The 17,574-nt window shown below is 42.7% G+C and overlaps 1 protein-coding gene and 1 non-coding gene across 11 annotated transcripts in view; one reads left to right on the forward strand and one right to left on the reverse strand.

The window, feature by feature from the left end:
• The window catches only part of PTPRT (protein tyrosine phosphatase, receptor type T), a 1,160,479-nt gene that overhangs the window by 581,035 nt on the left and 561,870 nt on the right, over positions 1–17,574 (forward strand). The gene's annotated exons all lie outside the window — the stretch shown is intronic.
• LOC113903763 lies at positions 7,575–7,681 on the reverse strand. The gene has a single exon (XR_003514300.1). It is a non-coding gene; the product is annotated as a U6 spliceosomal RNA (small nuclear RNA).

Here is a 17,574-nt window from a genome sequence, read left to right on the forward strand (position 1 = left end):
GTTTATTGTGATCCACACAGTCAAAGGTTTTGGCTTAGTCAATAAAACAGAAGTAGATGCTTTTCTGGAACTCTCTTGCTTTTTTGATGATCTGTTGGATGTTGGCAGTTTGATCTGTGGTTCCTCTGCCTTTTCTAAATCCAGCTTGAACATCTGGAGGTTCACAGTTCATGTATTGCTGAAGCCTGGCTTGGAGAATTTTGAGCATTCCTTTGCTAGCATGTGAGATGAGTGCAATTGTGTGGTAGTTTGAGCATTCTTTGGCATTGCCTTTCTTTGGGATTGGAATGAAAACTGACCTTTTCCAGTCCTGTGGCCACTGCTGAGTTTTCCTAATATGCTGACATACTGAGTGTAGCACTTTCACAGCATCAGATTTTAGGATTTGAAATAGCTCAACTGGAATTCCATCTCCTCCACTAGCTTTGTTCATAGTGATGCTTCCTAAGGCCCACTTGACTTCACATTCCAGGATGTCTGGCTCTAGGTGAGTGATCACACCATTGTGATTATCTGGATCATGAAGATCTTTTTTGTATAGTTCTTCTTTGTATTCTTGCCATCTCTTCTTAATGTTTTCTGCTTCTGTTAGGTCCATACCATTTCTGTCCTTTATTGAGCCCATCTTTGCTGAAATGTTCCTTTAGTATCTCTAATTTTCTTGAAGAGATCTCTATTCTTTCTCATTCTATTGTTTTCCTCTATTTCTTTGCATTGATCACTGAGCAGGGCTTTCTTATCTGTCCTTGCTATTCTTTGGAACTCTGTGTTATCTTTTCTTTTGAAATCTCTCTCTGATAGTTATCTCCTGCCTCCCTCTTTCAGTTGTAAAGATCCCCCTGTGATTACACAGGCCCACCCAACTAATCCAGGATAATATCCATTTCAAGATTTTTGCCACATCTGCAAAATCCCTTTTATCTTGTAGTGTTTTCACAGGTTCTGGGTATTAGGCCATGAACATCTTTGTGAGGCGTGCATTACTGTTCCACAGTGAGGACTCTATATGAGGTGTGGAATCTAATGCCATCATTTCTTCCCTGGTAGTACAGGTGCTCAGCAGTGGTGGTTTTGAATCGTTCCTGGTTCTCCCATGTCCTTTGGATCCTTGGTCTATGGCCGGGCCAGTTCTCTTATTTCTACTCTGGCCCAGTTCTAAATTCTAGCCTCTCTCTAAAGCCTCTCTTCTTTAGACCTTGTGTGTCAGCCTTAAGTCACTGCTTGCTTAAGCTGTTTGCTTTCTGCAAGGTGGTATCTTTGTACTTATAGTGCCAAGTGCAGTATCTTAGGCCCCAGAATAATTGAACTCTGCACATGTTGGAGGAATACCCTGAACATATGCTTCATACCCAGCAACATTAGAAAATATTTTAAAATAATCAGTTGTTAGGGTATCATAATAGCAAATACTGTTTGAAGCTATAGATTTCATTGGGTGGACGTTTCCATTTCCATTTGGCTTCATCTTCCCCATTTTCCCCTTGCTCACAAGGTGCTCAACAGCACTCACCTACCTGAATGTGCACAAGAGACTCGGGAGTATCTCTCCTTACAATGTCATAATTGCTTTAACTTTTCTTCTACCTAGCGCACCATAAATGCAGTCAACTGATCTTTGCGTTCTTTGACAACTATAGTTCCATTTGCTTTATTTAGAAACAAATGTAATTACTTAAACTGGGGAAGACAGAACTACTTTTGCAGCAAAGTCAAAACATGCATCAACACTCATCTCTATAATTATTTCACCAGAAAAAAAAAAAAGTCCTTACTGGCTTTTCTCACTAGTAAAGAGGGTCCTCACCAGTGGTTGGCAACTCTACTAAGTAATATATGTCAGTTCTGTTCTCAGGACCATAAGCCTAGCCTGACCAGCTTACCCTTAGAGTCCAGGAGTCATGCAGATGAAGCTCAGATACTTCTATCTGTGGCTTATTGTTGAAGAAGATAGCCTTTTGAGGGAGTTGAATCTGAGTTTGTGTCTTTGACTCTACTATCTTCTTGGAAGATTAGGCAAGATAATTAATGGGCAAGATTAGGGGTGACAGAGTTTTCTGCAGAGAGCCAGATAGTAAATATTTTAGGCTTTGTAGACCACATGGTCTCTTGTAACTATTCAGCTCTGCTAGAATTGTAGCATGAGTTTTTAAAAATGGGCATAATTGTATTCCATTTAAACTTATAAAAATAGATTGAATTTGGCTCATGGGCTATATTTTGCTGAGTCTTGGGCAAGATACTTTCCCTCTTAAACTTTAATGACATTCATAATGAATATTAAGTGCTGACTTTGAGGATATTAAAATATTAAAGAGATACTGTTTATTAAATGCTTAGGACATTACCTGCCATACCGTGAATGGTCAGTATATCTTTTGATGGATGAGTGGATGAATGGATGAATTGATGGATGGCTTAATGGGTGAATGGAAAGGATGGAGAGAGAGATAGGAAGGGGAAAAAAGAGAAAAGGAGCAGCCATACTGAAACTAAATATATTGAATAATACCTACCAGTTTCTGGGAGAAAATACTCTCTTGCTATAGGGATAATGGACCAAATGTAGCTAAACTGATTATGTGAGTCATGTCTTGTCACTTGGAGCAGAGCAACAGGGCTAAACAGAGGCTTGAGTCACCACAGTAAAAAAAAAAAAAAAAAATTTCCTTTTCTACTATCTGCTACTTCCCTATCCCACCAGGATCTATTTTCTGTGAGTTAGAGCCATCCCACTGGCCCTAAGCTCCTGCGTGACTTCCTTCAGAGAATCCAGGAAAATGACTGATGTTCCAGCTGTGGAGGTGCCCTGGGAGGTGCCTGTGTTCTGGCCCCACTGCGGTCGCATCTGCCTTTCTTCTCCACACTGAGTATCTGGCTGATGTCCAGATGGTCTGGAAGCTGTGATGGCTCCTAGGCCTTAGGATTTTCAGATCTGTTTCTGTGAATGACTGATCTGTTCTCCCGGGGTCCCCTCAAGTAGTCTGGATAGATGAAACCTTGCTCAGTGCAGTGTACTAGTGCCTAAGAAAAGACCATCAAATGCAAAGGTGTCCCCCCATTCAGTAAAAGAAACTGAAGAAGCTCTCAGATGGGAACTTCTGGCTTTAAATGTTTATCTCTGAAATAGACTGTTCCATCTTGCAACTGACATTTTAGTGAAGACATGAAAAAGAAAAGAGAGAAAACAAGTAAATAAAAACTACCCTGTAACACTGAAAACTAGGCCTGAAAATTGGATCTTTTTTCCAACAATGGGCAGTGAAACTATTTTGTTGAAGTCTGAACAGATATGGATCCAAATATAGGTAAGAAGACCGTTTGGCTTGCCATACTGTCTTAATGCTTAATTCAGATACATGGGGTCTATTCAGATGAGGAAACTGAGTCACTCTACCATGTGAGTGTTGCTTTTTAAGATGAAGATGTGATTAAACACTATAAAAATGGATCCAGAGCTTTACGAGAATTTGAGCAAGAAGAAAAGTAAAACTATATTTTAAAAAATTTGAGGCTTAATGTCACAGAATCACATACATTTATCAGGTCATCCAGGGCTTTGCCTCAAACAGTATATTCATCATTCAGATGGGGGGGGAAAAAAAAAGATTAAAATGTTACAGAGTTTGCGGAGGTGTGTCCTAGGATGGAGGAGCATGCAGATTCAGAGGAGACACAGAGCAGAGGCTTCTCCCCCAGTCTTGAAGGTAAGGAGGATCATTTGAAAAATGAGGATGCCTCCCTGTTGGAGTGGCTTAATGCAGTGACCGTATGTAGCAACCATGTGACCCAGAATTTCTAAGACAGCTCCAACTGTCCATTTATTTTTTCTTAAATTAGATGATCCCTTCAAATGGGTCAAAGTAGTTTTAACTTCTAGACCATTGTGAATTTTTTTTTCCTTATGATTGGCTTAGAAAATATGGTCACTGGGAACACGAAGGTCCAGTAGTTAGACTCATTCCACTAGCTAAAGTCTGAAAAGTATTTGGTACTTAGAGAGCCTGCAAAGTAGAACTTTTCCTCAAGATCACAATGGATTAGCTAGTAAATAACATGTGTTCCAGGTACAAATATCTACCGTAAATCAACATATTTTAGTATAAGATGGTTCTTTGCTGTAAGCGTTCAGTGATCATCTATCAATTCATAACTCTTTTCCAAGTTGATTTTCTCTCTCCTGCATTGTACTGGTTGCTCCGGTGTCCATCACCATTTGCATCTTCTGTTAATACTCTGACAGTTGTAGATGGGCTCATTCACTTGGGTTTGTGTACTTCTTTTCACTCTAGCATTCTGAGACTGAGACTGCCTTCTGTAGGGATTGAGAGAGAATGGGTGGGGCAGAGGGTAAGAGTGAAGAGAGAGATTGAAACAGCCCCCCAGGGACTTCCCTGGTGGTCCAGTGGTTACGACTTCACTTTCCAATTCAGGGGGTTCAAGTTCAATCCCTGGTTGGAGAGCTAAGATCCCACAAGCCTCTAGGCCAAAAAGCCAAAACAAAACAGAAGCAATATTATAATAAATTCAATAAAGACTTTAAAAACGGTCCATATCAAAAAAATCTTAAAATAAGTGCCACCCAAATGAGAAAACAGGCTGCCATATTCTTACCACCAGATTTCACAGGAAGAATGAAAGCAAAAAAAAAAAAAAAAAATCTGGGAAAGGACCTAGCACATTTCAAGTTCCAGGAACTGTGGTGGATGTTTTTTTGTTTTGTTTTGTTTCATATTCACCTCTCTTATTATTCCTTTGTTCATTCTCTCTTTCTCTCTCTGACACATGACTTAGCAAAATTAGATATTTTAAAGTCTCTAGTAAGAATATGCCTCAGAGGAATTAAGGATCTTTTCCAGGGCCACTGAGTGTAAGGAATTAAGCTAGACCTTCTCAGAAGGACTTTCAGCTCCAGAACACATATTCTTTCTCCTATATCCTCGTCCCTTCCATCTAACGACAGCTTAATGGGCCTCCATCTTTGCAGTTATCTGAAGGGCCACCATGCCAATGTTCATCTTTTCTTACACTGCTTTGAAAGAAAAACGCTTTAATAGTCCTTGTTAAGGGGAATTTTGTATCTAACTCTGTCTCCTTTTTGCTCTGGCTGCCAGGAAGCTTCAGGTCACATTTGAAACGTGATGGTGGTACCTGTGAGGACCTTATGGTTGGCACACGGGCATCCTTCTTGCTGTGGTGCTCGCAGCTCTGTCTTTAGGCTGTTTTCTTGGTGCTTTACTCCTACTGACTTTTTGCTGGTGTTGTATCTTATTCCTTTTATACGCTATCTCAAATCCTTTGTGGAATATGGGGGTGAAAGAATGAAAGTTGAATACCAAATACATCATACATGTACACTAATGATCGTTAATTAGCAATGATCTGTATCTCCTGTCACATTGTCTCCTGTCTCAGCTTTGGAACATTCATCGCTTTTCTCCTTTGTCTGCTTTTTTTCAGAACATTCAGGACTAAGAGAGTCGGGGAGGAAGATTTCTAGCCCCCATGCTCATTTCAGCTTAAGCAGTTCTGAATAGTTTGTGCTTTCTCCACAGTTCCCTCAAAGTGCTGTTTGGTTCTAGCCTTTTCCTAGATCTGGCTTTTAAAAACCTTTTTTTTTTTTTCTTTTCCCCATAGTTTGAGCACCTCGATGAATGCATTGGGCTACTTGCAATATTAATAACTCATGTCGTTCTAACCTTATGTTCCTGATAAAGGAATTCTCTGCTGTTTAAGGCTCTGGGATGAATAATGGCTGAGTGTTTCTATTGTCCTCTTAAAATGGAGATTACTATATGTTGAATCACAACAGAACTACTTTTTTATAGGCTGTGAATAGCATAAAGGCCCATCATGTTATTCCAGGCAGCGCCAACTGAATGGATAATGGGAAGCCAATTATTATAAATAATGCCTTGTTTCCTTTTGGCCCTGTGCAAACTTCACAGAGCCAGATTCTGTTCAGAGCCGGGAGAGTAAAGGAGACTGTGCACGCCCACACCTAGCACAGTGCCTGGCCCAGGTCAGGGCTGCATCATAGCCCAGTCCTAATCTGATCTCAGCTGTGGTGCTGTAGTTTTGCCTTGTCTTTTCCTTCACTATGATTTTTCTGGGATAAGGGTTTGCAGACAACCATCATTTCCCATTCAGATTCTTTGATAGGGCTGGGGCAAGCTGGATTGGACAGGGGTATGAGTTCAGGCCACTTTGCAGGGCTCCTGGGAACCCAGCTGGGTGAGCAGAATGCTGCTTGGTGAGTCTGGTTGCCGTAGAACCGGAGGAGGAAGAAAACAGAAAGGAACATTCTAGCAGAGTAGACAAGGTTGGTCTGAGAGAAGAGCCAGGGGTGGTTGGGGAGTATGGGTCTAGCATTCAGAAGCCAAGAGGAACAGGGTCTGCTGCCATGTGGGAATGGGATTGGGTAGGATGGAAGGAAGAAGCACATGGATGAGGTGAGTTGCCAGAGATTTGGCTGGGTAGGTGGTGATGCCCTCAGCAAGAATGTTCATACTGAAAGCTCTTGCAGAATGAGGCTGTGTTTCCAAGCCTCTCATGTGCTGATGGAATAAGCCCCAGATTCTTTCATCATCTCCCATTGCATAGAGTGGGACTTGGAGGAAGTTTACCCATTTTCCTCTCTGGGCCTGAGTATCATGGTTTGCAAAAGGAGGATGCTGGGCTACACGTTCTCTAAGAGGTGTGTGAGTGTGTGTGAGTGTGTGTGTGTGTGTGTGTGATTAATAATGATGTGAGGCAGTCTCATGTAAAAGCAATTTTTTTTCTAGGCGAACATAGTCTTGAAGCCGTGAACTTTCTACTCCTAACCATGTTTTTTATTTTGACATCTGTTGCTCTACACAGACTTCTTTGTAACTCCCAGCTACTAGCAATTGAAATTCTATCAGCACTGGAGTCTAGGACCAAACTGAGTGAGCAGCAGGAAGCATAATTTAATATGGATGCTTTGCTTAACACTGTACATTTTTATGGAAAAAGCAATACCTACTCCAAAGCTGGCATTCTGAAATTGGATGACATATCCATGGTTTTCAGTGGACATATGACACATATCCATATGTTAGAGCATTGGTGGACGGAAAATAAATTTTTTAGGGTAGGAGCATATTTAGATTTAATGCATGTCAAGGAGTGCCCTGTCCTTTAAGGTATAGGCGTACAGAAGGAGTAGCAAGCAATCAAAGGCATTTTGATTTTTTTTTTATTCAACTTTTTTTTTTAATTTTATTTTATTTTTAAACTTTACATAATTGTATTAGTTTTGCCAAATATCAAAATGAATCCATCACAGGTATACATGTGCTCCCCATCCTGAACCCTCCTCCGTCCTCCGTCCCCATACCATCCCTCTGGGTTGTCCCAGTGCACTAGCCCCAAGCATCCAGTATAGTGCATTGAACCTGGACTGGCATCTCGTTTCATACATGATATTTTACATGTTTCAATGCCATTCTCCCAAATCTTCCCACCCTCTCCCTCTTCCACAGAGTCCATAAGACTGTTCCATACATCAGTGTCTCTTTTGCTGTCTCGTACACAGGGTTATTGTTATCATCTTTAAAAATATGGAACGCTTCACGAATTTGCGTGTCATCCTTGCGCAGGGGCCATGCTAATCTTCTCTGTATCGTTCCAATTTTAGTATATGTGCTGCCGAAGCGAGCACAGCATTTTGATTTTAAAGTACTTTTTAAAGAAGTATCAAGTTAATCCAACTGACTGTCCTTTAGCTTGCATTTCATTGCTGCTTCTCTTTACCCTGCCAAGAGGATTTTTGCCCATCCTGAGTCTATATCAACCCATTACTCTGTCTACTGCCTGTTAGCTGTCCTCCTTCATAGCTATCACTTGGCATAGATCATTGAAGGGGAGATATAATATTAATAGTAGGAAGGAGTGTAGACATCTTTAATTCAGGAGCAAGATGTAGACTTGGAAATACAGGCTTGAGAGTCACCAGGATATAGATAGTGATTTAATTTAAGGTAACAGATGAGATCAGAAGGGGAGGAGAAAGATCTGGTACACAACACCAATGTGAAAATTGAACATACGGACAGGGGATGAAGGGCCTGCAAGGCAAGCCAAGAAGGAGACTTGAGAAATCTCTAAGATCACTCAGAAGCCAAGGAATTAAGTATTTAAAGGACACTCAGTTGTGTCTATTTGCGACCCCATGAACTCTAGCCCGCCAGGCTCCTCTGTCCATGGAATTCTCCAGGCAAGGATACTGGAGTGGGTAGCCATTCCCTTCTCCAGGGGGTCTTCCTGACCCAGGGATCGAACCCAGGTCTCCTGTATTGCAGGCAGATTCTTTACTATCTGAGCCACCAGGGAAGCCCATTTAAAGGGAAGACTGGTCAATTCTACGCTTGCTGAGTGGTCGCTTAAGAAAAGAACTAAAAGAAACCCATAGTTTAGCAACATGGGATCCATGGCAGGAAGAATTCCAATACAGATGAGGATAGAAGTTGAATGAGTTAAGGACAAGAAAAGTAGTGATCAATCTCATTTCACTCTTTCAGTTAATGTGCCCATGAGGTGGGCTGGAGTGTTTGGACAATAACCTGTGAGAAGAATGGAGATAAGAGGATTTTCTCTTTATGGGGAGAAGTGAGGCTTGTTTAAATGCTGATAGGAAGAGACCAATGGAGAGGAAGGTTGAAGACAGAAGGAAGAGGGGTAACTGGCAAGCATGAAGTCCTGAGAAGGCTGGAGGGCTGAAGACCCAGGGGAAGGAATGCCCTGGAATAGGAGACTGGGCGAACTGGGAGAAGGAGGGATGCAAGTAAAGGCTTCATAACAGGGAGATCAGCCCATCCCTTTGTGATGGCCTCTTTTGCTTCTATGGAATAACAGATAAGATCACCCCCTAAAATTGGAATAGAAAAGGATGCAGGAGCATGGAGAAAATTAGCGAAAGCAGCAATGGGAAATTGGGGCCAGGTACCCAGGGAACTGGGGAAAGGATGGCTCAGCTAACCTTGGAAACCATCTGTCAGTCTGGGATTATACTATCTTCTGGAGCAGAGCTCAGCAGCCAAGATGGAACATGGTTTGTGACATTGGTATAAGGTGTCATGGGTTGCATTGTGTCCCCCAGGTTCATATGTTGAAGTCATAACTCCCAGAATATCAGAATGTGACTTCTTTGGAAATAAGGTCCTTGTGGATGCAATTAAGATGAGGTCATAGGGTGCTAATCCAGTGTGACTGTTGTTTGGTTGCTGAGTTGTGTCCGACTCTTTGCAACCCCATAGTCTGCAGCATGCCAGGCTTCCCTGTTCTTCACAGTATCTCCAGGATTTGCTCAAATTCATGTCCATTGAGTTGGTCATGCTATCTCACCATCTCTTCTGGTGTGACTTGTGTCCTTATAAGAACATGGAATTTAGACACAGACACATGCCCATGGAGAGAATGCTAAGAAGGCAGGGATTGCGGTGATACTTCTACAGGCCAGGGAACACTTGTCAGCACACCAGCAGCAGTGAGGGGAGGGTCGTAGGATGGACTCTCACTCGTAGACCCGCTCTGCAGATACCCTGGTCGTCCTGGGCTTCTGACCTGCAGACTGTGAGTCGGTACCTTTCTGTCCTCGGAGACACCCGTCGGCAGTACTTTGTGCTGCCGTCCTGACACACAACTACAAAAGGGAGCCAGGGGTGTTTATTTTTCTTTTCCCTTTTTTTTTTCTTTTGCATCTTCAAGTTGCTTGTAAAGGACTTCAGACAAACATTTTAAGCGCACATTATGAAAGTGTTATTAAAGAAATAGCTCAAGGAATCCAAGATGAATCAGGAAAGAAGGCAAAAAAATAAAATATCAATAGGAGAGAAAACGTATAAAGAAAAAATAATGAAGAAGTTTGGAGTTGAAATGTTCTTTCAGGTCCTACAGTTGTAACTGCGAATAGTTCCTAGGACCTTAGTTTCTGAGAAAATCTCAACCCTCCTCAGCAGTTTCCTGTAAAGGTTAATCTTAGCCTCCAGGTTCTTGCTAAAGTGATCACTATGTTACTCCTCAAATTAGAACTCAGCTTAGATCATAGCCAAGGTATTTGCAAATAATCATCTCTTGTTAGGCACTGACTTCCATTTACATACTGTAACCACAGATCGAATATATTCTCAGAGGGACTTTCAAGTTATCTGAGCTGTGTGAGTCTTCAAAGGGCTGTGTGGCTTCGTGTGGATTTAATAGGCTCTTGGCCCCGTGTGTGATTCAGCATTTCCTAGGTTCCAGTTCTCAGAGAATTTGCTCATTAGCTTCGAGAGACAGTTTTGAATGGAATAAAATAAAGGGGAGAGTGGGTTGTGGTTTGAAAAGCTGCTGTGATTAAAATCATAAGGACAGCTGCTGTTCAGTGTCACTCAGTGTGGATAAAGAAGTGCTTGCTGTCAGAAAGCCACTGGGCTGTAAATTTTGTTTATTGTACAACTGGCCGCTTTCTGCAGAGTTTAAAGTTTTAGGAAGAGTACATGAATAGACCACATGGAGCCAAACCAAGTTCCTCTTTTTTAAAATCTTCCTTGAAAAAATAACAGTTTTTTTCATTGAAAAAAATTTGGAAAATACATGAAAGTAAATATAAAAAGCAGATAATTGATCTCTTGAGTTTTAACCTTTTGAATGCCTTTTGATTTGGTCTCCACCCCACCATTCATATAGGCACAGGCATATTTTTATGAACTTAGAAGCATATTATAATAGTTTTTTTAAAATTGAAGTATAGTGCCTTTACAATGTTGTATTATTTCCTGCTATACAGCAGAGTGAGTCAGCTATGTATGCATATACATATATCCCTTCACTTTTGCATTTCCTTCCCATTTAGGTCACCACAGAGCACTGAGTAGAGTTCCCTGTGCGATACAGCAGGTTCTCATTAGTTATCTTTTTTATCAGATCAGATCAGATCAGTCGCTGAGTCGTGTCCGACTCTTTTCGACCCCATGAATCGCAGCACGCCAGGCCTCCCTGTCCATCACCCACTCCCGGAGTTCACCCAGACTCAAGTCCATTGAATCAGTGATGCCATCCAGCCATCTCTTCCTCTGTCATCCCCTTCTCCTCCTGCCCCCAATCCCTCCCAGCATCAGAGTCTTTTCCAATGAGTCAACTCTTCACATGAGGTGGCCAAAGTACTGGAGTTTCAGCTTTAGCATCATTCCTTCCAAAGAAATCCCAGGGCTGATCTCCTGCAGAATGGATTGGTTGGATCTCCTTGCAGTCCAAGGGACTCTCAAGAGTCTTCTCCAACACCACAGTTCAAAGGCATCAATTCTTCGGCGCTCAGCCTTCTTCACAGTCCAACTCTCACATCCATCCATGACTACAGGAAAAACCATAGCCTTGAGTAGACGGACCTTTGTTGGCAAAGTAATGTCTCTGCTTTTGAATACGCTATCTAGGTTGGTCATAACTTTCCTTCCAAGGAGTAAGCGTCTTTTAATTTCATGGCTGCAGTCCCCATCTGAAGTGATTTTGGAGCCCAGAAAAATAAAGTCTGACACTGTTTCCCCATCAATTTCCCATGAAGTGATGGGATCACCGGATGCCATGATCTTCGTTTTCTGAATGTTGAGCTTTAAGCCAACTTTTTCACTCTCCATTTTCACTTTCATCAAGAGACTTTTGAGTTCCTCTTCACTTTCTGCCATAAGGGTGGTGTCATCTGCATATCTGAGGTTATTGATATTTCTCCCGGCAATCTTGATCCCAGCTTGTGTTTCTTCAAGTCCAGCGTTTCTCATGATGTACTCTGCATATAAGTTACATAAGCAGGGTGACAATATACAGCCTTGACGAACTCCTTTTCCTATTTGGAACCAGTCTGTTATTCCATGTCCAGTTCTAACTGTTGCTTCCTGACTTGCATACAAATTTCTCAAGAGGCAGATCAGGTGGTCTGGTATTCCCATCTCTTTCAGAATTTTCCACAGTTTCTTGTGATCCACACAGTCAAAGGCTTTGGCATAGTCAATAAAGCAGAAATAGATGCTTTTCTGGAACTCTCTTGCTTTTTCCATGATCCAGCAGATGTTGGCAATTTGATCTCTGGTTCCTCTGCCTTTTCTAAAACCAGCTTGAACATCAGGAAGTTCACGGTTCACATATTGCTGAAGCCTGGCTTGGAGAATTTTGAGCATTACTTTACTAGCGTGTGAGATGAGGGCAATTGTGCAGTAGTTTGAGGATTCTTTGGCATTGCCTTTCTTTGGGATTGGAATGAAAACTGACCTTTTCCAGTCCTGTGGCCACTGCTGAGTTTTCCAAATGTGCTGGCATATTGAGTGCAGCACTTTCACAGCATCATCTTTCAGGATTTGGAATAGCTCAACTGGAATTCCATCACCTCCACTAGCTTTGTTCGTAGTGATGCTTTCTAAGGCCCACTTGACTTCACATTCCAGGATGTCTGGCTCTAGGTCAGTGATCACACCATCGTGATTATCTGGGTCGTGAAGCTCTTTTTTGTACAGTTCTTCTGTGTATTCTTGCCATCTCTTCTTAATATCTTCTGCTTCTGTTAGGTCCATACCATTTCTGTCCTTTATCGAGCCCATCTTTGCATGAAATGTTCCTTTGGTATCTCTGATTTTCTTGAAGAGGTCCCTAGTCTTTCCCATTCTGTTGTTTTCCTCTATTTCTTTGCATTGATCGCTGAAGAAGGCTTCTTATCTCTTCTTGCTATTCTTTGGAACTCTGCATTCAGATGCTTATATCTTTCCTTTTCTCCTTTGCTTTTCGCTTCTCTTCTTTTCACAGCTATTTGTAAGGCCTCCTCAGACAGCCATTTTGCTTTTTTGCATTTCTTTTCCATGGGGATGGTCTTGATCCCTGTGTCCTGTACAATGTCATGAACCTCATTCCATAGTTCATCAGGCCCTCTAACTATCAGATCTAGGCCCTTAAATCTATTTCTCACTTCCACTGTATAATCATAAGGGATTTGATTTAGGTCATACCTGAATGGTCTAGTGGTTTTCCCTAGTTTCTTCAATTTAAGTCTGAATTTGGCAATAAGGAGTTCATGGTCTGAGCTGCAGTCAGCTCCTGGTCTTGTTTTTGCTGACTGTATAGAGCTTCTCTGTCTTTGGCTGCAAAGAATATAATCAATCTGATTTCGGTGTTGACCATCTGGTGATGTCCATGTGTAGAGTCTTCTCTTGTGTTGTTGGAAGAGGGTGTTTGCTATGACCAGTGCATTTTCTTGGCAAAACTCTATTAGTCTTTGCCCTGCTTCATTCCGTATTCCAAGGCCAAATTTGCCTGTTACTCCAGGTGTTTCTTGACTTCCTACTTTTGCATTCCAGTCCCCTATAATGAAAAGGACATCTTTTTTGGGTGTTAGTTCTAAAAGGTCTTGTAGGTCTTCATAGAACCGTTAACTTCTGCTTCTTTACCATTACTGGTTGGGGCATAGACTTGGATTACTGTGATATCGAATGGTTTGCCTTGGAAACAAACAGAGATCATTCTGTCATTTTTGAGATTGCATCCAAGTATTGCATTTCAGACTCTTTTGTTGACCATGATGGCTATTCCATTTCTTCTGAGGGATTCCTGCCCGCAGTAGTAGATATAATGGTCATCTAAGTTAAATTCACCCATTCCAGTCCATTTCAGTTCGTTGATTCCTAGAATGTCAACATTCACTCTTGCCATCTCTTGTTTGACCACTTCCAATTTGCCTTGATTCATGGACCTGACATTCCAGGTTCCTATGCAATATTGCTCTTTACAGCATCGGACCTTGCTTCTATCACCAGTCACATCCACAGCTGGGTATTGTTTTTGCTTTGGCTCCATCCCTTCATTCTTTCTGGAGTTATTTCTCTACTGATCTCTAGTAGCATATTGGGCACCTACTGACCTGGGGAGTTTCTCTTTCAGTATCCTATCATTTTGCCTTTTCATACCATTCATGGGGTTCTCAAGGCAAGAATACTGAAGTGGTTTGCCATTCCCTTCTCCAGTGGACCACATTCTGTCAGATCTCTCCACCATGACCCGCCCATCTTGGGTTGCCCCACGGGCATGGCTTACTTTCATTGAGTTAGACAAGGCTGTGGTCCTAGTGTGATTAGATCGACTAGTTTTCTGTAAGTATGGTTTCAGTGTGTTTGCCCTCTGATGCCCTCTTGCAACACCTACCGTCTTACTTGGGTTTCTCTTACCTTGGGCGTGGGGTATCTCTTCACGGCTGCTCCAGCAAAGCGCAGCCATTGCTCCTTACCTTGGACGATGGGTATCTCCTCACCACCACCCTTCCTGACCTTCAATGTGGGATAGCTCCTCTAGGCCCTCCTGCGTCCGCGCAGCCACGGCTCCTTGGACATGGGGTTGGTCCTCCCGGCCACCACCCCTGGCCTCAGGCGTGGGGTTGCTCCTCCCAGCCGCTGCCCTTAGTGTATATATGTCAATCCCAATCCGTCCCCCCTCCCCTTCCCCCCTCCCCTTCCCCCCTCCTCTTGGTATCCATATGTGTGTTTTGTGTATCAGTGTCAACCCACTCCAGTACTTTTGTTTGGAAAATCCCATGGACGGAGGAGCCTGGTGGGCTGCAGTCCATGGGGTCGCGAAGAGTCGGACACGACTAAGTGACTTCACTTTCACTTTTCACTTTGATGCATTGGAGAAGGAAATGGCAACCCACTCCAGTGGTCTTGCCTGGAGAATCCCAAGGACGGCGGAGCCTGGTGGGCTGCCGTCTATGGGGTCGCACAGAGTCGGACACGACTGAAGCGACTTAGCAGCAGCAGCAGCAGCAGCAGTCTTTATTTCTGCTTTTCAAATAAGTTTATGACAACATTTTTCTAGATTGCAAATATATGCTTTAGTATATAATACTTGTTTTTTCTCTTTCTTGACTGACTTCATTCCATGTGACAGTCTCTAGGCCCATCCACGTCTCTCCAAATGGCACAATTCCATTCTTTTTTATGGCTGAGTAATATTCCATTGTTGTAATACAGTTTTGAAACTTGCTTTTCAGTTAACATTATATCCTTGCTACATTCTCACACCATGAAAGATTATTTCAGTGGTGTTCCAAGGCCCATTCCTATAATTTAATCTTTTCTTCTCCTCGGAAACTTCGATTGATTCTAGATTTTTGCAAAGACAAATGAGTCAATATACATTTTCATGTGTATAAATATATATGTATATGTGTGTGTGTATAAAGTTTGAGGTTTCTGTAATTGAAGTTGAATCTGTTGTAGTTCATCCAGAAATATAGTGGGGCGGTGGAGGGAACACTTCCAAATTCCAAGTCCATCAAGCTGAATTCTTTAAATACGAGGCCTGTTAGTAGGAGAGCACTGCCTGATTTTCACTTATGTGACAGGCCAAGATTTGATACCAGCAGAACACCAGCGGGAGGTGGCTGCCCAGAGAAGGGGTCAAGTGCAGACTGTTATTGTATGTGATAGGATGGGGGCCTCAGAAGCTGCGTGGCTTCCCCTCTATGAATCCAGGCCGTGCCTCATGGGAGAAGCAGGTTGTGGTGGGGTGGGATTTTTTTCCTCCCATCCTCTCAGTTCCCTCATGATGGAAAATTCATAAACTGTTCCTGGTGACAGTTGTGCAAAATGAAAAGCTCCGTGAATGTGTGGAGAATAGATTATCCTGACTGCTGGTAAGCATTTGACAAATTGGGAGTTTTGTCATACATCAGAGAACAATGGAGGGAGAATAAGGAGCGATGGGTATCATATAAATACAACACACCTGATGGCTCCCGGCGACATGTATCTTCTGGCGTGGTGGGGAGGGGGAGGCGCAGGGAGAGATGGGTGGGCGGTGGGCAGGTCGCTGGTGTCTGTGAGGCTGTGGGGCGCATCCCACCATCAAGGCCCCCTTTCACTGAGTGTTAGGAGGCGTCAGCTTGTTTAGGGTCATGCACATCACAGTTTTTTGAAGTAAAGAAATTTTCCCCACGAGTCTGATGTGGGGGTGTCCCTGAAGTCACCAAGGGGCTGAACAGAGTCTCATGTGCTCCGGTAAGTGGACGAATAGCCCAGTTGGAGCTGGATCTTGAAATCTATTCACATGGGGATGGACCAATAACAGGGAGGGATGGGGACAGAGAAATGCATTGGTTTCTTTCCTGGCCACCTGGCCTCGCACACACCATCACCAGTCAGAAGGGGATGCTCTCAAGTGAGGAAGGATGGTTTGGAGAGAGAGTTGATTTGCTTTCATTCCTGAATATCTCAGCAATGAGTCACAGGAAGAACAGATAGATCCTGCAGAGGTGGCTGTGGGGGCAGAACGGCCTCAGAGGGCAGGCGGGGCTCCAGGGCACGGGGAGGAGCAGCTGGCAGACCTGACATCAGTCTTCACTCTCTTTTCCCAGTGGTGTGACCTCTGATAGGTAAGTGACTTGACCTTTTTGAGCCTCAGTCATCTGACCTATATAATGGGATGGTGGTTCCTGCTCCAGGAGTAATATTGTGAAGATTAAATGAGATAATATGAGAAAAGTGCCTGCTTGCCTACTAAGATGACTCTGAGCAAAAAGACAATAATGTGTTGGTGAGGATGTGGAGAAATTGAAACCCTCATACATTGCTGGTACAAATTTAAAATGGAGCAACTAGTTTGGAAAAGTTTGGGAGTTCTTCAAAACGTATAGAGTTATGATCTGTTCTAGTGATCCCGCACTTAACTATATACCCAAGAGAAATGAGAAGGTTCATCCACCGAAAAAAATTGTACTTGGATGCTCACAGCAGCGCTATTCACAATAGTCCCAAAGTAGAAAGATCCCATTTGTCTATTAACTGATGAATGGATACATAAAATGTGGTATGTCTATACAAGGGACTATTACTTGACAATAAAAAGGAATGAGATTCTGATATATGCTACAACACGGATGAATCGTGAAAACACACAGAGTGAAAAGAGTGAGTCACAGAAGACCACGTAGGCTATGATTCCATTTATAGGAAATGTCCAGAATAGGCAGGTCTGCAGAAACAGAAAGTAGATTCGTAGTTGCCAAGGGCTGAGGGGTTAAGGGACAGTTGGGAAGATGATTGATAAAGTGTTTGGGGTTTCTTTTGGGGAGTGATTAAAATGCTCTAAAACCAGCTATGATGATGGTAGCACAGCTCTACAAATATGCTAAAATTTACTGGGTTGAACACTGGATAAATTGTAGAGTATGTTAATTATATCATAATAGAAGTTTTATTCCACCCCCAACCACCGCCCCATAAAAAAAAAAGCTTAACAGGGTGTCAGTTTTCAGATTTTTAAGTTCAAGCCTTCCTATTCCTCCCGTTAAAATATCTGGTCAAAAGAGAGACAGTGAGCCTTCATTTAAATCAAAAGTACACCCCAAGGGCTACGCTCCATGTGGAGTGTGTTCCATAAAAAGTGAAATTGTTAGTCACTCAGTGGTGTCTGACTCTTTGCAACTCCATGGACTGTAGCCTGCCAGGCTCCCCTGTCCATGGAGTTCTCCAGGCAAGAATACTGGAGTGGGAAGCCATTCCCTTGTCCAGGGGATCTTCCCAACCCAGGGATCAAACCCTGGTCTCT

This window comes from Bos indicus x Bos taurus, chromosome 13 (genome assembly GCF_003369695.1).
Source record: "Bos indicus x Bos taurus breed Angus x Brahman F1 hybrid chromosome 13, Bos_hybrid_MaternalHap_v2.0, whole genome shotgun sequence".
Lineage (NCBI taxonomy): Eukaryota > Metazoa > Chordata > Mammalia > Artiodactyla > Bovidae > Bos > Bos indicus x Bos taurus.